The sequence below is a fragment of the Oxyura jamaicensis genome, chromosome 5, assembly GCF_011077185.1.
Source record: "Oxyura jamaicensis isolate SHBP4307 breed ruddy duck chromosome 5, BPBGC_Ojam_1.0, whole genome shotgun sequence".
Lineage (NCBI taxonomy): Eukaryota > Metazoa > Chordata > Aves > Anseriformes > Anatidae > Oxyura > Oxyura jamaicensis.
In genome coordinates this window covers 44,283,828-44,304,618 of record NC_048897.1, presented here as the reverse complement: position 1 = coordinate 44,304,618, position 20,791 = coordinate 44,283,828, and positions in this window count along the sequence as shown.

Here is a 20,791-nt window from a genome sequence, read left to right as displayed (position 1 = left end):
TTACAGACAGTAGTTCTTCGGAGGACAGGACAAAATAAACTATCCTTTTGAGCAAATAAAACCAGATTGTGTTTAAAGAGGCAAATAAATGAGGATAAACTCACAGAAATGAATGGGAGTGCAAGTGGAGTGGATGTTCAATTAAGAGGTGAATTCAGCACAGTTTGGAAGTCTGTGAAAGAGGAATGCCCTGGCCAGGAGAGCTTCCTTTTATCCAGGTGTCTTAGCAATCGGCGGAAGTGTTGGTGATGGGAGTCAGAGAAGCCAAGTATCCTTGGCTTGTCCAGGTAGCAGCTTTGGCTACAGGCCTACCTGGCAAATACTAGCATTATCCAGCAGCTGCATGCTTGTGGTTGACAAATCTGCCAGCAACATTTATATGGTTGCTGAAAGAAGTGGATGTGGAAGATAAGGAGTCCTTGAGGAATATAGCTTCCAGCTGAGAACCTGCTGTCAGAGCTGCCTGCCTGTTCATTATGCTCATTAGCAGCCGCTGCATTTGCATTTCCATGCTACTTGTCATAGTCGGCCTCAGACATCAAAATCTGTGTGTTTGTGAGTTAAGTTAAAGCTCTCTTCCAGTAGCATTTAGTGATTTACACTTTTATTTCCATTTCATTAAACAAATTGCTCGGGTCCTCCTCAGCTGTCATGTGCTTTGCCATCACCTCCACATATAGATCTTCTCCCACCCTTTTCCTTTGGTCTCTGAGCCTCTGGCAACCAGTGCTGTGATTATCAGTATTGATTTCCCAGCAGATGTTGACTCTTAAGTAGTAAAAAAGGGTAATGAGTGCTTTGAGTTACCTATTGGCTTTCCATTTTTCCCAAGAGGAGTGTGTGGTTGCCTCTGATATTGAGACTATATCTCCAGAAACTCTTCCCAATCTGGGGACACTTTTGAGATCTTAAGTGCTCTTAATCCCTTCCCTTGTGTTCAGAAACGTGTGGCTGCTGAGCTAGTTTTCAGGGGTCCGCACTACAAATCACATCTTCCTTTGCTGTTCTGTTCTGCTCATTCAAACACGGAGGAGCGTCTGCTTTAAAATAATATGAGCACGTTGCTGGGAGAGTTGGAGTTTGGAGGCAGTGCTGAGGTACAGCTAGTGATTATGTTCATGCTTCTCCTGGCAGATCTGGTAGAGGAGAAGATATCCCTGATGCTTGTGCTGAAAGCAAAGAAAGGTCTGTTTTAAAGGCAAAGGAGAATCTCCGTGTTCTCCAGAACTAAGCCTTCAAAGGGGCTGTTTGGCTGGGAGGGCAGAGTCATGTATTTAGAAACAGACAGCTAGAGAGATAACAGAAAAAGTTTTGTCTCCAAAGTCTGGTTTTGTATCCCTTGCAGACTTGTCTGTATTGCAACATCAAAGGTGTTTTGCAGGGCACTGCAGGCTTTTAGGCGGATAATGCTGAATTTGTAGGCTGTAATTTAGAATTTGCTGCTTGTTTGGCATGTTTTGCCTTGAGCTTGAGTACAGCTGGTGCAGCTGCTTAATAAAAATACAGGGATTACCTTTTGTAATGAAGCAAATAATACATGGCTACGATGCAGTGCCAAAGTCTTTGAATGCTCTGGTGGCTTGCAGCTCAAATATTTATATTACTAATGTAAATTATTTGCCAAAGTGGGGAAAAAAAAAAGGAGTGGTACTCAAAATAAGAAAATAGAGGCAGAAACTGTGTTCTATGGTTTGCACATGCCAAGTGTTATGCATGCTAAGGCTATTACTCAGACCAGTAACAATATGAATACAGCTGATAACACACAGGGTTTCCAAGAGTGGTGGAGTGAATTAAGGCTGGCATTGGCCCACGTGGATTCTGTGATGGCTAATTAAAGCTCGCTTGAAGCACTGATGATGTCTCACTGTACCCAGCTACCTGTGCCTCACATACCTGGGTGTCAGTGCGTTTGGAAGTGCCCGCTGGGCTCAGGAACGGGTAGATGGGACTGAAGAGACAGGCAGGTGTGCGCACGCCTGCAAACACAGGCACAGAATGCAGTCACTTAAATCTTCCTTATTTAAGAAACCAGGCTGAAAATGCCCTTGAACGTGAATCCACGTCAATGGTTTTATTGACCTTATGTAGATTTTTCTTTTTGAGAATAACCCAGGGGACACACTGAAGGCCGAAGTTTCTTACAGGAATATTACTGCCTTGAACTGTTTCTCCAAATCAGTTTTTGAAAGCTCTTAACACACACAGTGAGGTCAGTGAGTGTTCAATGCATAATGGAGGCAGAATTCTATCTTGAAGCTGTAGGATGTTATTTTATGTTTCTTTAGGAAACAAATTTGTCCATATTGATCGTTTTGGAACTTTTTACCTGAAATGGTTGTAGGAAACAAACTTCAAAAACATTTCCTGAAATAGGCCTTTTCATAGAGTCAAAGGGATCTAAAATAAATGGTAGTAACATGATTTGTGACGAGTGTCTCTGTTCACACCGATCTAGGAAACTAGAGCATCAACAACTCCATTAGATTAGGTGGTGTTTGTGAACGCTGTGGTGCAGTAACTCTTTCAGGGCTTGATTTAAGGATTCCAAAATGATCGTGTGCATATTAGAGAGATCACTAGTGTATAACATTATTCAGCCCCAGGGAGTCTAATTTGTTCTTCTCTCACTAGTGCCCTTGACGTGCCAGCTAAGCCCTTTTTGCATTAGCAATTTCAAGCACGGTAGTTATTCTGCATCAGTTCCTGATGGAGTCATGGGGTGTGTGAATTAATGGTAACTTGCAGTCGTGCAGTTCTCCCTGGATTTTGTAGCTGGTACATCTTCCCTGCACTGGCCACAAAGTGGGACTTGTTAGGGTTGCTCACAGCCACTCCGCCCTCTGTAAGTGCAGAGGTACTCAGGAAGAATACACGAGCTGTTTCCAGGGTTGTTTGGCTGCACCTCACCCAGAGTTTGTTTTTAATCATTCTCATGAATGATTTACTGCTCCCTTTCTATCATGTTACTTTTTCATTGTTGTCTCCAGCAGGCAAAAGGCTTTCAAAGGGTTCTTTAGGGCTTAATGTATTGTTTGTCCTAGATATCGGGCATGACTTATTCAGAAATGTGTAATAAATACACAGCTCCTCTCATACCTGATTGTTTGCACAGTGGACAGATTAATGGATGACTGGGTGACGGATGAATACTCAGTTCAGAATATTTCTCCATTCTGGATTAAGTTAGGGAGGGTGTGTGGGTGCAGGTGGGATCTCTGAGGTCCCATGTAAACGTTTGTGAGCTCATTCAAGCCCACAGAGATGCACCGGTTAATGCCAGTGGATGATGGACCTGTTTAACTCAGACTTTACTTCTGGATAGTCTTTCCTGGCAGTCAATTTGTTCACTTATCCTGGATTATGCCATGTAGATATACTGCTCTGGTGTATCTGGAGAGGATATTTTTACCTTTTAGGTAACCGGTTCACTGGTTCTTTTGACTATTAGCACCTGCTGTGGCTAAAGAAGGCCCTTATTTTTCCTGCTTGTTTTTTCTTTCTCTTCTTTTTGTTTGTTTTCCTGGTGCACTGAGACGAGGAGTGCTGTGACAAGGACTTTTGATAGTTTAGTCTATCTGCTGCAAGGGCAAGCCTCTGTGAGAGTCAGTGCGCTCTGGATAATGTTTAGTCGTATACATTTGATAAAACTTCTTGCTTTATAGATAACTAATTTTGAATCTCAGTGCCAGTGCTGCTCCCACAGAGGCCTGCAGTGAGCAGCTCATTCACACAGATGAAGCTTTAAATATCTTCCCTTGCAGATGCAAGATTTGGATTGCCTTCTCTGCAGACAGTCCCGTGCAGACAGTCCCACCGCATTCTGCCCCCTGGAAGATGTTCGGGTGGGCAGGAGAGGGTGAATGATTTGGCCCATGCAGCTTGTCCGGCAGGGTGCTAATTCTGGTGCACGGGGAGGCATATGCTATGACGTGTGCAGGCAGATCGCTCACAGTTTGCTCAATTCCTGGAGCAGCAGGGAAACGGGCAAAGTAGCGCTGGGCTGCCAAGTCACAATCTGCTAGCTTGATTGCTTGAGAGCCAGCCCAAACCTCCTTATCCCCTGCTGCAGAGTAAACTGCTCAGTAACATTCTCTTTTCCTAGCAAAGGTCTTAAGAAGGCAGCTCTGCAGCTTACTGCAAGTTGTGCATATTTGCTGATTGTGATCCGGACCTGCAGTGGTGTGTTTGCCACAGTGACCTAACCTATACGGGGCTGCTGAGAGATCTTTGGAAAGCAGTATTGTGGAGGTCAGTCTCTGTACATACACGGACTCTGTACAGGAGTATTGTACAAGAGGCTGTGCAGTGTATTCCTCCCCAAAAACTGCTAACAGAAACGAGTGAATCAAAGGAGAGTTATTAGTCATGGGTTTCCCATAGCAGTCTCTTTAATGGATTGCTGATGGATGGCTGCTTGGCAAGAAATAAGCAAAAATATTGGACGAAATGAAGTCAAATTCTTAAGTCTTTACTCAGGACCAGCTAAACTTCAACTATTCACTCTGAGAACTTTGGAAAGCTTGGCATGCAGCAGTTGTATGAGAGAGCTGTGCCAGACCTGTGAAAAGCCCTGCTTGTCTTACCTCTTGTCCTGTGTCTTATATCCTCCCCATTTCCCACTTGCGTTAACTGTCTAAAGCTTTTCAGTGCTCTGACATCATCCACAGTCCATGCTAAGGCATTAAGGACAAACAACAGGATTCTGTTCTAAAATCCTGCTTTGAAAATCTCTTCATAATATGTCCCTGGAAGAAACTCCTTTGCTGTTTATTTTCATTTGTCCTTTGGCTGCGCCTGGACGCCTGGTCATTGCCCAGAATCTCGCTGGCTGAGGACCAACACGGAGCAATTTGCAGCTACATGTAAGCGACTTCGGTTCATTTTGGCCCTATCTCCACAGCATTTCCCAGAGCCAGTCATCTGTGTTTCAGCTGATCAGGGTGCAAACTGAACTCTGACTTGCCTGGCTGAGCCTGCCAAGAAAAGCATTAGCTAAGCAGAAACAGCTTGTAGCTGAGGGCAAAGGTGAGAATGCATTAAGTATCCACATCTTGACACAGAAAGGATGCAGCTACAGTCAAAACAGGGGAAAGGGGACTGGGCAGACACACAGCCGGCTTATGTGACCCGGGAGCACATGCCGCACTGCTTGCTGAGAAAGGCCTCTTTGTCTCTGAGCATTGTGCCTGCCTGTTTTGTCTGGGACGCAGGACAAATGCGAGAAACGCACCGATGTGGCCTTGATGACATTTTTTTCTGTTTCTTGGCACTGCTTTGTTGTGCTCAGAAAGGCCTTGACTATGTTAGGCTGTTGTGTATCTCTCTGCTCCACCCAAGCAGAGAGAGCTGTACAGCTGACTTTGCAGTTCCCTGCTCTAAAGTGCAGGCTAGAGGATAGAGAGGGTGGCTGAATGCTGCAGCGCCTTCCTAAAAAGAGAATTCACTGCTGAATCACAGATGGGAGACAGAATAAAGAGACTGAATTCTTGGTCTGTGTCTAGGAAGGAGAGGGGAGCAGAGGTGGGGGGGAGACCTTTAACCATCACTTGCCCCTTTAGTGCTGGCTGGTGTGGCTGCCTGATCCCATGTCATAAAGCATGAGGCTATTTGTGTTGCTGTCCTCTTCCCATTTAGATTAGATCTTGCCCAGTGTGACCTGCATTTCCAGACTTTATTTTGAACATTGCTGATGCAAGCCTTGCTTCAGCAGAAGCCCTGCTGTGTCCATGAGTACCCCTCAAAGACATCACTTCTTATCAGTTTTACAAGGAATGGTCTTATCAGAGTTCTCCAACTTCAGCTGGATTTGCACAATCCTTTCTTGTTCTGATGAGGCTTTACCACTTTGATGTATTCTGCCTAAGACATATCCCCTCAACCCACCCCATGGGCTACAGATGGCCTGATAAAATGGATTTGGCTTCCATTTACAAGTAGTTTTCTTTTCAGACTGTCTTTCATACCTGTTCCTGTGATGGCGAAGTGATCGGACTGTGGGTCTTGAAGCTGTAAGACTAAACATTACAGACACCAGTTCTATATTTCCCTGAATTTTGACAGCATTGGGAAGACTGGATTTATGGCTTGACCTCCATATCTACCAAATGTCTGTTTTACAAAGCAGTTTGCTAGGGTGACAGGCCCTGATTCTTGATTCAGCTGTATTTGGTGGGGCTGTTTTGTGGGAAAAGGTAGCTTTCTGGTCCTGCGGTGAACTGAGATCCAGCCAGCTGAGTGCTGAGTGTTGGCATAATGTCCTACAGTCCTTTAGCCGTCCTGGTTGCTGAGAGGCAGTTCTAGCAACAGAGAATGCCTGGAATGTAATGCTTATTTCCTTTCGTTGCCCCTTACCTCGGTGTCTAGCAGAGACAACCTCTGAGCCCGTTGGGATGACAGTAGCTTTGGTCACTTCTGGCAAGTTGGGACTCTGTGGGCTCAAAGCCACTCCCTTTGCATGGGAAGGCTGAGATAAGCCCCAAGAGTTAGCTCCAATCTTGTGCCTTAATTCAATACTTCCCATTTCCCATTAGCTGTGGGGCTTTAAAAGTTAAACGAGTCTCTTCTCTTTAGGTCCCCTTCTTCCTTTGTTGCTATCACATTAGTTCTCATTCCAGCTTCCTAAGGGGAAAACCAAATGTCATTTGCAGTTCATTGCTGCGTATTACATTTATTTCCTCCGTGTTTTCCTTCAGAGCATGAGCCCAGCCAACCAACTTCTTATCAGTTTGACAGGCTGTGACTGTTGTCCTGGTGACCGGAGGAGTTGCACTATCATCGTGTACAGAAGGCAGCGAAAGAGATGCCTTGACCTGTGGGTGTAGCTGTGTGTGCACATGATATGATAGTAAGTCGCTTGGATACATGAAGATAAGATCCAAGTCTTGGGCTATGTATGTGAAAGATGAAGCAAAAACAAAATGGAGAAGCATGCAAAGTTAAGAACTAGAAAAGAAGAAATGAGAATATGAGTAGGAGTTGCAAAATGCTCAGCTCTTCTTGGCATCTGGTCTGTGTTCCAGTCATTTAGTGCATTTGTATTTGAGAGATGCTTGCCTGCCAGCCTGCTGTCTCTTTGCCTTTTTGTCTTTTTCTACCCCCCTCCCACATTTCTCCCATTTCTTAGGTTTATGGACATGAAAAAGAGTAACGTTAGTAACACTTATGAGTCATGCTTTTCATCCAGGTGCACCGTGCTTAAAATCCATTCATATACACATTCCTGAACAACGTCAACTCCGATTCTCTAATTACTTGTTTAGGTGAGTTAATCAGACTGGTTTTGTGGAGCCCTGTCACAGATTAGCTCCTAGGTGGTGGGTGCTAGAAGAAAGCCCTGCTCCGAACAGCATGCAATCCGAGTGGAAGGCGAGGAACAACAGATGGAAGGAGAGAGATAAGGGAGCACAACGAAACAGTGAGACACCGTTACTCAGCACACAGGCCATGGTGTCAGCACACCAGCTGCCTGGCACTTGGGAACGTTTTTGCAGGCTACACAGCATGTTCTTGTTTTAGCGTAGTGGTATTGGCTGGTTCAATTAAAAACCGGCAGCTTTCAGCCATCAAAGATAATGTGGGGTGGGTAGCCTGGATAAAACCAAATCCTGGCTAGTACAGGCTTTATATTTGCTAGGGAAAAGAGCATATTCAGGTCTTCCACCTTTAAAAGGATCGTAAGGAGCCTGCTAGTTTCTGTGCTGAGCAGGGACAGCTTTAGGCTGCTGGTCCCCCAGTGGGATGTGGCCCTGAGGCTCGAGTACCCTGTGTCACATATGCCATGGCACTGTGTTGTAGCCATGCTTGCTCTGGGAAGTGTCCAGTTAATCCCAAACCCAGTTAATCTTCCATGGCTGAGAGCTGAATATGGTTGGTTATTGTAAAAGCTTGCCTCCCTGAACACGTATTACCAGACATAGCTCCACAGACATGATCAGAGTCCTGCACTAGACCCAAAATGGTGGGAAGGCTAGGCCTGCCCACCCTCAGCAGGTCTGAGCCCCCCAGAACAGCCTGCACTGGGGGATTTCTCTGGGAAGCATTGGCAGGGGGAGCTGATGCAGCAGATCCGTCTCCCAGGAAGGTCTCTAATGCAGCACTTCAGTTTGGGCTGAATTTCAGCGGTGGTTGGTGGGGAGAAGGGATGTGCTGGTGAACAACATGACCCAGCCCCATGCCAGGGCTCCCCGTGGGAGATACCACGTCTCATGGCTGCAGGATCAGAGCCCTGCTGACTAACATGGAGAGGCTGGAGGATGTTGGAGGATGGAGCTGCTGTCATGTAAAATTCATGGTGTTAGCAGGGCATCTTAAATAAAATATTACTGTCCCTGAAAAAGACATGAAGTCTTCATTTTGTGCTTGTAAAAAAGCAAAGAAAAATGATGTTTAAAGAACAAGGGAATTCAGGGCTGTCTTGTGCTAGTCTGGTGTGACCCTAAATCTACTCTCCCAGTAGTTTTGCACTGGAATGACCACCCATGTTGCCTGTAGGAAATGCAGCAGTGAGGGAACATTACTTTGGCTTAGAAGAGGACTCATGCTTTTTGATAAGCAGGAAAAAGAGCTGCATTTCTCACTGCTGCAGTAGCTACAGCCTCTGAGGCACCTAGATGAACTTCGGTGACATAGTGCGTGATGCTGGTGGATGGCCGAGCAGAAGTGGCCCAGCTCTCTTGTTACAGGACAGCTGATAACATGGCTCACGTTACATTTCTGCTTCTGCTTTTTGTTTGCCTGCCTGACTATGCCTATTGTCCTGCACTCATTAGCACTTCTTCTGTTACTAGGCTCAGACAGTTTTCCTTGTGATGTTCATAACTTTCCTGGGTATTGCGTATTACTGACATCTCTAAGGGATGTGTGAAAGTCCCGTGTACCTTGAGGTAGTGAGGAACAATTATGTGGCCCTTCCTTTGTGACATGAGTTCTTCCTTTCATGGTAAACCTGATTAAGAAGAAGCTATTGTTTGTTGTTGTTACGAAAGGCTCTTGTGATAAATGGGAATCTGGCACCAATAACTAACCGCGTAATTTCAGGAGGGTGAAACTGAAATAACTGCAAAGCAGTTTTTGCTATTAATGAATGCAGTGAGTTATTGTTGCACTCAGTTCTTTTTTCAAGGCAGGAATAATCTGCTGGTTTTAACATTAAGATAGAAAATGAATGTGTCAGTGACTGATAAAGTATGTTTTATTTTTGTATGAATTGATCCCAAAAGAGTACAGTTACAGAAAATTCAATGCAACTCATGTTTGTCTCCTGTAAGGTTATTCCCTGGATAGCAAGTTGCTCTGGCTAAGTCAGATAAGCATATGGCTTTAAGAAAAAAGATCTGAGCTCTTCAACTTGTTTTCTCCAGTGTTTTGGCCCGTATCAGACAGGTTGGACAGATGGGTCAAGATCTCTAAAGTATGAAAATTCTGACAAATTTTGTCAAAATCAGCTGCTGGAAGAGGAGATATTGTCTACTGCCCAGACTTATGAAACATCCAGTTGATAAGGCAGTTCTGAGCAGATTCCTGTTCTGTTCGGCTACTCAGTCTGCTGCTGGCTCCACAGTACGTACGATGTGTTGCAGGTGATAGGTAGTGGAAGTGACCCATGTACAAATCTTATGTGAAGGTGTAGGGAAAAAGGATGGTAAGTCTGGGGTAAAAGAAGACATCTTTATGATTTTTATCCCCAAACACTGGTTTTCCTGGGAGCAATGTTAGAATCATGTGGCATAGCAGCATTAGGTGCTGCTGCTGCAGTGCACGGCTAGCCCATCCTGCCAGCTTGTGTCACCCAGGCCATTCCAGCAAGTTTGCAGGATACGTCCCACGTTCTTAAAACACCCCTAAGCATCCCCGCATATGAGTCCCACTCACCCCTGGAACACAGAGTTGAGTTCCCAAGCTGTGCTATGTTTAGGTTGGCCTAGCACGAAGCCTGCATTTCCTCATTCATTTGTACCACTTCTGTTTGCAGGAAAATCTGCAGTTGCCTGCCCTGCGTGGAGAATGCAGCTTGTGTAGCTTTAGCTACAGCTCATACCTAATGCTCTGTGACGGCTTGGTCTTTGCTTGAGAAAGAAATGTTATTTGTAGCTTGGAAGTTGAGTTGGGTCTGGTCCAGTCGTCTTTGTCTCTGCCTACCTTGTTTCTTCTGAAGTTGTTTCTTCCGGGGGGAGACACCGAGATGGTACCAGCAGTTAGCTCAGGGAGGCAGGCTGACTGTGATGCAAGCTTCTGAGCTTGAGATGAATTAGTAAGGACAGAAGAAAACAGTTTTTTCCAAATTTAAGTGTACACAGTATGCTGGTGGAAGTGTCTAACTGAGGGGCTTGCAGTGCTCTGTTGGTTATGTTCACCATTTGATTTCTGCTTTGTAGGCGTATGTGCAGGCTGGTTGCTGCATGATGATTCCTCACTTAGAGAAGCTGGGGAAATTCAGAGCTTTAAGTTTGAACCCGCTGTTGGAAACATCCTGGTAATGGAAATAGCTACCTGGTTCCCCTCATTCTCATTCCAAACACAACATAGTTTTTCAAAGTCCCAGTCTTCTTGACAGTGCAGAGAGAGGGCTGATGCTGCTGTCTGGGGAAGAAGTGGGCAAACATTTCATGTTGATTTCTGGAATCTTGTAGTGAAAAATATCAGGAGCTCTTGTGTTACTAATCAAAGGAAGAATGGAAAGAAGGAACAAATAAGCACTTCTTTAGAGCAAAATCCAGTGACAGGAGGACAAAATGAACTGAGGACCCTGAAAGAAAACATTTCTGTAATTATCTGCATTATCTGTAAGCTTATTCAAGGAGTCTGGTTCACAAACAGGAAAGCATCAGGAAGAGCTCAAGTTGTTCATTAGAGCTACCTGAACTTTTGCAGTCTGGTGGGCAGATTTGCTTGATGCAAATGCAGAAATCACTGGAGGTAATATTAAGGAAGACTGAGAAAGACAGGTTCAATATCAGCATGACTCTTGTTTCCAAGGAAGAAAATAATTCTGAATGCTTATGGATGAGTGGTCTAACGTATAATGCAAGAGGCACAGTGACTGGTACCTGCTGCAGTCTGCAGGTCACTGCAGGGCCAGCTGCCAGCCCCTGAAGTGACATGTCCGCAGCTCCACTGCTGCTGCTGAAGTGGCCTGGGGAGTTCTAAAAAAGTATACACAGGAATTTCCTAGTTGAAAATGTGTCATAACCTGTTCAGTATTACACAGACTTCAGGCTGAGGAGGAGGCACTGATCGCTGATGAATGGGTGGTTGCTTAGATGCAGGTGCTTATTATGGTTACACGTAAACAAACAACGTGTGAACAAGGAACAGTGGACAGCACTGTATAGTCTTGATGTTTTAATTAGCTGCTTTCATAATGATGAAAAGCATGAGGTGGTTCAGGTGGCAGGAAGACCTTAAAGAGTAAATAGGCATGAAAAGTGAGAGCTGACTAAGAATATTTTAGTTTATGATCAAAAAACAACAAAGTGCAGAGAGGGTTGTGCTAATTTAAGTCCAGTCAAGCTACGTGGAGTGAAGTTATAAAAAATAAAACAAAGGCAAATTCTTACACATGAAACATGGGAAAAAGGTGATAGTAATGAATAAAACCCAATTGTTAAAACTGCAGAAGTCAGTAAGGAAAACCAAAGAACTTCCAAAGAAGTGTTTGGTCCATTGACTTAGGAGCTACAAGGGTAATGTTCAAAGTATATTAGATAGGCAAAGGCTTTGAGAACTGATAAAATTTCCAGATACCAGAAACTCTCAATGGATATTTCAATATTGAAGAAAAAAAAACAACAAAACAAAACAAAACAAAAAACAAACATAAAAAACAACCAAACAACAACAACAACAACAAAAAAAAAAACAACAACAAAAAACACACAAAGTGTTCAATAAATGAGGGAAAAGGCCAGAGGACACAACCATATAATAGTACACTAAAATCCTCTCCATCTAACAGTAATTCAGGATGTGCTAAATAACACCTGCTAAAGCCAGATGCTTTAAATTAGCAATAACTAATAGATTACATCAGCGATTTTAGGAAGACTAACTGAGTTTCTCAGCAGCTGAGCCAGATTTTTTAAATATCTTGAGAAACTTGCAAATTCTGCAGAGCTGGAGAATTATTTTTAAAAGCATTAACAGGACACTGAGGTAATTTGGTGCTTGATCTCAAATATAGCTAGGCAGATGATACACGCTTGATTAATAAAGAATTAGAGTGTGATAGAACCAATGCCAATTAATAAAGCTAGAAAGAGCGTGACAGAAGCAATGCCAATTAATGTGGGACTGCAAGTTCAGTTGGTAAAGCAATAAGTAGGTTGACACAAGACACTTTCTACCAGGCATTTGACTTAGAAAAAGAATGCTAAGTATTATAATCATAATGGCATTTCTGAAATAGAATACAACTGGGCTACTTTATCTCAAAATGCAATTAGAAATTATGAACTGTCATTAAGAAAGAACATTTTAGTGGGATCTCCCAGCAACTAAATGGCTTGACAAAGAACTTGAGGAGCTCAGTCTCATTAGCTATCAAGCTAATCTGTATCTTTTTGCTGGTTATAAAAGCAGACTAGATTATCAGCAATGATGAAGACTTCTTCACACTGGCCACATGAGGTTAGCAAAATGATTTGTGTCCCCAGGATGTGAATTGTTAGTTAGCTCACACACTGGATGGAGACTCTGGATTCCCCAACAGGCCGGGTGAAAACCAGGTGGAGATCAGACGCAGAGGGTCCCCGTTAGGCACTGGCCATATAACACAGGATGGGGATCTCCTGAGGACACATCCCTCATGGCTGATCCCTCCCACCCCATGGTGGTTGTCCTGTGGGTATCGGTTGGTGTTGTGACCACTCACCTCCTGAATGCAAAACTGGTGAAGGGTTTTGTTGCCTTGAGTTGTGTCACTTGGGGCAAGAAGATGAGAAGAGGCCATGGAAAATAAATGTGTACCTCTGGACAAGTTTTCTTTTGATAAGCTTGGATCTCCTGTTGACTTTTCTCAGGCTGCTGAGATCTTGGGCCTACCCTTGCAGGTGTTTTGAAGATCTAAGCGTGATGTTTTCTGTCATCTTTCACACTGCCTGATTCCCCACCTCCCCAAATCCCCTGGCATCTTTTCTGCTCCATATCCTTGCCTCTCATTGCCTGCACCAGTGCCTTGCCTTTTCGTAGTCCCTCGGTGCACTTGTCTGGTTTGCTTTGCTCACTGCTGCGTGCGCTGTGTTCATAGGCCACTAAGGCATGCGAACTGCGTGGTCTCCTGATTTAGTCTGACTTGCCTTTTAAAAAGAGGCCAAAGATCTCAGCAACAAATCCAAAGAACTGAAAAAACAAACCACCCCAAACAAGACAGGCAGGAAAATATACAGTGGATCTTTCTGCGCACTCATAAATAAAAGTCAGACGATCACATGGCTTTCTAAAAATAACACCCATAGCGAGTGTTTCAGTAGGAATAATACTGACCTAGTTTGCATGCTAACCACATGCAAAATATAAGATGGTGAGGAAAACCCAATTGCCTGATATTTGCAATTGTTGAACCAGATTTGATTTGAGAGGTGGTTAATTAGATGTTATATTCTCATCTGGTGGCCCCTCTGGAGGCTTCAGGGAAGAGGGGAAGGGTGGATGATTGCTGACAGGATGGCCCAGAGCAGTTCTTTCCTTGGGCTATAGGTCCATATTGTGCCTGGCTCTGAGAGCCTTGAGGGGCTGTTTGCTCTAGTCACTGAGGGTCCATATGAGCAGAAATCCTCTTCTGCAGACACAGTCCAGGATGTTCACACCTGAAGAAGAGGCAGAATATGTCTGTGGTCAGAGGGCACTATGTATTTGAAGTTAGCTTTATATCTCCATCCATGAGGCAGAGCCAGATGGAAACATTTTGTTAAAAGAGATGTTCTTTGGCTGCCCAGCTCCTAGCCTAGGGACTCGGTCCATGCTGCAACCCTTGTCCCCGTGGCCAGCACTGCAGCAAGGCCCTGTGGTGGGAGCTGTACGCTGTGGGGCTGAGAGAGGCCTGCACTGTGCCAGCCTGCCAGCTCCTTCTCACCCTTCCCAGGGGGTGCTGCTCGTGTGCTCATGGGCCTGGGGCTGCTCGCTGCAGGCAGCTCAGCATCAGTGACTGTAGCCACCGAGGGCTGGCATTGAGCTGCCAACCCTTGTGGCGACACACTCTCTGGGTCCCCTGAACACCAGTCTTACTGGTATTGTTGGTTACTATGAAAAGTTATCGGGATTTCAGTGAGATGAGGGGCAGTAGCAGCAAGAAAAGGACTCCTAAGGTCCTTACTCTGTGATTGACCATCCTTTCTCTGTCCCTCTTAGTCACATACCACAGTTACTACATTATTGAGTGCCACAAGACCTGCTTCCCTTCTCTTGGAGAACTGGGAGGTGGAAACCTGTCCCATGAGCTATGTAGGTATGACATAGCTTTGCCTTATCAAGGCCTCCCTAGCTTCCAGGGGGTGATGGATGTGTGCTGCGTGTGCAGCTGGATCCCATCAGGACCTGGCCGTGTTGGGCTCAGCAGATCTTGCAGGGTTATTTCCTCTTGGCATAGCATTAACCAGCAGTCCTTGAGCTGCCAGCCCAGGGACTGACTCTGAGCTGCCGGAAAGCTGCAGGTGGCTCAGGAACGGCAAGCTGGTCAGCCCGCTGTGCAGTCCTGTCCTCTACGACTTTGGCACATCTCTGCCTCTCCAAGGAGCCAGCGGCTGCCTAGCCTGCTGCATGTGCTGAAATGAGGGCTGTGGTCCTTCCCAGACTCCAAACTGAGAGCAGAAGCATGTCGGGTAGTGCTTTGTGCAGATGTGGATAAAGCTCTTTTATGACTAACTGATGCGGTTCCTTTCCCTTAAGATGATATCCTTTTTATTTTTTTCCTCTCTCATGATAAGTGGTACATGAATTTCTGACTCTCTGAGCAGCCTCAATGCTGGGAAATGCTCTCATTCAGGCAGAGAATCTAGGTCAGCTGTTCATAAGAATAGATCAAGCCTTCATTGAGCAGGGTGGATGGATCTCCAGCAGGACTGGATATTTTTCCTGGCTTGTTTTCTTCATAACAAGCCTCTAAAGTTGACAGGCATTTTGTGGACAGCAGCTATAGCTTCCTGTCAGCAGGTTAGATGCCGACATTACTGATTCAGTGCCATCACAGTGGAAAATCAATAATATGAAATATTAATTGTGACTTTTTTTTTTTTAAACCTAAGATGGGGCACTCAGTAATGAAAATCCCTACCTATGTTCAAGAGGATCTGATTCATGAGACAATACACTATGAGGACTGGACTTAAATTTTGCCTCTGATTCTGCACCTATAAATAACATACGCTCTTACATATGGCAACTAATTATGTAATTGCATATGCAGATTAGATAGTCATTTGCATGCTGTCATTAATGACAGCAACTAATAACACTGGCAGTTATTTCCAGGCACATATGGTAATGCCAAAGGTTTTAAATATCAGTCAGTACCTGCTATACAAACCAATATCTCTCTCCAACTCTTCTCTTCAAATAATGCTAGAATAAATTAATATCACAAGGTACATCTGCTTCCTGGAACAAGTTGTACCAAGGCAGATCTGTTGTGCTATATATTTTGTCTAAGACTACAGTCCAGCTTGGAGTTCCTGATATATGTGTGTGATGACCCCCCTGAAGCTGTGAAGCAAGGAGAAAGAAAATGTTTTTTTTTTTTCTCAGTCATGTTTATACATGCAAAGGTGGCGGGAGGCAATTGCTGACACAAAGGACCCAGGTCCCACTTGCGTTTGCGTGATCCATAGCTGTTTTGGTCCAGGAGATATTTCACAGCTTTTTGACTTTCTCTCTGCGTAGACCTAAATGGTTACCCACGATAAGGTTAATAGGAATCTGGTCTAGTGAGTGACCAGGTCATCTTCTTATCCTCATCAACCAAATCAGTGCCATCTTCTTTTTCCTGATGTGAAAAAGGTTTTGAGCACGAAATCTTAATTTTTTCTACCATTTTTTTCCACCAAAGTTGTATTTAGCTGTAAACAGTGTGGTAACAGCGAAGGAGACCTTAGTGAACACGTAACCACTACTGTGCCTGGAACCTCAACATTAAAAAATTGTGCAGAAAATACCAGTAAAACCCCAATCATTCAAGCAAACAAGCTCCAGACAGATGCCTTAAAATACAACAATTTAGTGCTGTATCAAGATCAGTTACATTAAATTGGTTTACAATTTGTGTGACTTTCAACGTCTCTGAGTTAGTTATTGTTATGTAGCCATGGAGCACATAAACACCTCTCCAGCCTGACTTCCTGCTCATTAAACAGATGTGTACAGCTAAAAGGCTGAATATTCTCTTTGAAACTAAAGGAAACAGTCATGCACTTAAATCCTTTGTTGGAATGTAGCCTTAATGCACTTTTATTAATTGAATTTCAAGAGTCAAATAACATGTGCTGGAGACCTCAGGTCACAACAACATGACGGATAACATGCTTGTGTAGGATGGGTTAAAAATGCCGATTATTTTTATTTTCTTGATAATTTAGAAACATCCTTAAAAAGGTTTTTAATCTTGGTTCCTTGAAGACCACATCTTTATTGCAGGGGAGAGCTCGCTGTGAGTGATGAAGGCCGGTGGTGGTGTTGTGATGAGCACAGCAGACGAACACTGCTCATGTGCTGGCAGTCGGTGACGTGCAGATCTTGGGAGCTGAGTTAGTGTTTCTGAGTCTTTATATAGCACTCTGTGCTTTGTGCAGAAGTAGGAAGCAGCAGAAAGATGGGATACATTCAGACACATTTTCTTTCCTTTACCTTTCCTGTATCTGATGCCTCCTCATAGCCCAAAAGTTTTGCCGACCTCTTGTTGTGTTGGTATTTATTTCTTTCCTGTAAGAGAAGAAGGGGTCATAATAAGTTGAAGACTCTCACAGAGCTTCCACATCATGCAGCAGTGCAGAATTTTCTAATGCCACATCTCCTCTAAATGCTTTTCTGATTGTGGAAGAAAACACAGCGGTGTAGTGTAAATGTTTTATCGCTATGCATTTGGGAAGCCTGCTTTATTCAGCCTGAACTCTTGCTGATAAAAGTTTAATGCTTCTCGTTGTGATCACGCAGACTTTCTCCGCAGTGGTTTCTGAGGATGATTAGCTCTCTCTTAGGACCGTTTTGGGTTCCTGTTGCAAACCCATCACTGTATCTTGCTTAAGTCCAATAGTTTAGAGATGAGAGAATACAGAAAATAGAGATTGCAAAAATATTTTTAAATTGACCTTTTTGCAGTGTGACATGACATCTTGTTTAATATCCTGAGCTCCATCAGGGCTGGCAGATAAACCAACTCCATGTTTACTGTTGGATGGGAGTGGAGTTCTTACACAGACTGTCCAGAAGTGACAGTGGGAAATGCTGGATGCTGAGCATTTCTGAAAATGTGAAAATATAACAACTTCTTTGGCAAGATGGAGATTTCCACATTCTGCCATTACTGCAGGTGTGTGGGCTGTTCCTCCCTGCTTCTGTAGCCAGAGATACCTCGTGAATGATGCATTCACAAACGATGAGTGTAGAGACACTTGAGTTCTGATCTTAAGTTACTATTAAGTTGTGCACAGCTCCTATCTGACAGGTTTCAGGATGTTCAGGAAACCAGTCTGTAGTTATGATTTTTAGCCTCCAGATGGTGTCTAACATATGTGCCTGTGGAGCCATGTCAGTACAGTGTTGGTGAAACACTAGAGAGTAGAAATTATAGAATCACTGGCCTCTTGTGGCAGCAGGAAAAACATGCAAATGACTTTGGAGTGTGTAAAGTGAATTTTCAGTTCCAAATCTCTGCATATGCCGCTCCATATAGGGCTGTGGCTGTAGCCATGCTTGGGAAGTTTCCTGCAAAATTGAACCTAGATTATTTACCACTGGCTCGGATCTATGGGAAAAAATGCACAGAGGAAGCCTGTCAATCTAAGCCAAAATAAAAGATTTGAATAAAATCATTTTAGGTTTGTCTCTGTCCAAATGGAGATAGAATATTCATAACACAAGCTTCTAAGAAGAGAAAAACCTCTGGATAAAATCATGGAACGTGGCTGAGATGATGCATTCTTTATCATGCTAGCAAACAATATCCATAATTCATTTTTTAAAAAAGCTCTTTCCAAGTAGCATTTACGTTGTAGTTTTCCTGTCTCAGACCTGCCCCTGGAGCATTCCTTGGATAACTCTTTGGCTGGCTTTTAGGATTACACTTTTCTGAGATTGGGATTAGAAACCAGGCTGGGTAGCTGGTCTTCTAGGGATGTGATCAGACTGACAGCCCTGCAGTTACTTCTGTAGCAGAAGTATTTTCTGAAACTGCTATTACAAGACCATTCAGGACTTGGGCTTTGCAAGTGCTGAAATAACAAGGGTGGACATTGAGTATTGGGAGATAAGGGGTGAGCTGACTTCTGTGGGTATTTTTTGTTCATGTTTTTCTGCTGCTATCTTAGGCAGAGAGGCCAGTTTGTCTGTCCTTCAAACCTCTCCTTGGTTTCTCCTGCAAAGTACACATACTTCACAATTTGACATGTGGTATATATTGTATGTATTGCTTATATAGAGGTATGTATGGTAGGAGAACAAGGTCAGACAGTATCTTGTCTCCACTTACTGCCCATGCAGGACTCTGGGGAAACAGAGACTTCGTCAGTCTGCCTCATGTTGTGGTCCTGATATTTTTCCTGTTGCTTTTCCTGATAATTATCATCTATCGAAAACTTGGGAAATTATCATCTATAGAGAACTTGGGAAATAGCCCTCAGAGCTTTACAGAAATGACAGTGTGCTCAGCCAACACTGCAGCAAGCAGCACAGGGCTTTTACCAAACCAGGCTGCCCTGCGGGGCCTGTGCGTCAAGGGAGGCAAGAAAACCCAAAGGCGAGGAGGAGGCTTTTATTCACAGGTTTTTAAGGCCACCACATGCCCTGAACATGCCGGCCTGCACAGGCTGAGGTGTGTTTCTGTCCTTCAGCTTGACACCGGCTCTGCCCCCTCTCTGACCCAGGGCTGCTGGCCCTCTCCTCTCCCCATGTCCCCTGCAGGTGCTAGTGCCACTCTAAGGGCTGCAGCCCTCTGTCCTCCCACACCAGTAATGCAAAACCAGACGCTGGCCTGTGTACAGAGGTGTGAGGGAGCATGGAAACCACCCCGTGCTCCTCCCTGTGTCTGCTATTTCTGCACCTCCCCACAGCTAAATATAGCCTAACTCCAAACAGGGCCTCGGGGTCTATCTCGGTGTATGAAACTTAACAAGTTTGCTTTGAATATTTTATTATCCCGGCATTTGGTTGAACCTAGCTGCTCATTTTTGTGGTCTGAAGAAACTGTTTTTTACCTAGCATGTGTTGTATGCTCTGTATCCTTTCTCATGGATAAATCTTTCTCCCTCTTCCACTGAAGGGAAGCAGAAGGAAGCTGCAATCACTGCAGTATGCTCAATCCTTGCTGGAGGTCTGTGGGGATAAATCAGGGTATGGGATTTCACAGCTTGGTACCAGTTTCTTTAGTGAAGACTAAACTGCTGCTTCTGGAAGTATTGCTTTACTCTCTTGCTGTGTGGGAAGGGTATTTGCAATGCAGGGATTGTTAGGGTCAGTTTGAACATCCCTATTGCTAGGCTTTCTACAGGTCATCTTTAAAATTTGGGGGATTGCATGATTTATTTATTTACTTATTAAATATTATTATTATTGTCAAAAGAGGAAACCTCTTCCTTAAAACCATGCTTGTCTGTTTCTGAAAAAAAAAAAAAATCAAAAAACCCCACAAAAAACACCAAAACAAACCAAAACAGAATGAGGCAAAGTCCCCAGGAATTAGCTAAAAATGTTTCAAAGGAACAGCAAACTAGGTTACTAATTAAGTGAAAATTGAGGTCAGTTTGGAATCAGGTCCTCACAATAATGAGGAAAATACAGGCAGTGCAAATTGTACATCACGTCCAAACTTGTTATGTTTCAGCATTCAGGGCAAGGGAAGGGGCAGTTTTCAATTCTGTGGACTGAATTTATTCTCAGGACTTCAGTGTTATTTTATAAGAGCATGAAACTACTGGAACCATGCTGCTGGCCTGTTTGCCTGTCAGTCCATCTGTCTGTTCCCTCCTGATAAATTGAATTCATCCAATTTCAGACAGATCTGGAGCTGGAGAGAAGCCTTAGATTAACTTCTGAAAGAGGTGATGAAAATCGGTGGCTGAGCCAGGAAGAGATACTCAAGTGAAAGCTCTCAGGAAGAGAAAGGAAGAAAGTTTGGCATTTCCCTTTTCCTCTGACCGTGGCTACCCAGCACTGCCCCTTGGCCAGCCGGGCAGCAGCAGCAGCTCCAAACTGGGGTGCAGCCCACGGGGAGGGGGCACAGCAGGGAAGCAGCTCCATTGCTTCTGCTGCTATGGGAAAGGTTGCTTGTGTTAAATATTTGTGTTGCTTTGTTTGCTCTAGCACACCTGCAAGTTCGGTGGAGAGTAAACAGGGAATTTGGTAAGCAATGGCAAGGAAACCAAGTCTGTGTGCTTAAGATGGAGCTGCTTGGGTAGAGTCTCGGATGTCTAGTAAAGGCTGAGTTCATGCTGTGTTTTGCTCCTTAGCAGGAGCAGTGAGAGCCTCTCTTCTCTCCTCAACAATGCATTTGCATGAAGTGTGTAAGGATGTATTTGTGCCAGCCACCCTCTGTCAGCTTTGTTAAAAATGACGTACCCACGAGTATGTTTGAGCAAGGGATCAGATGAAC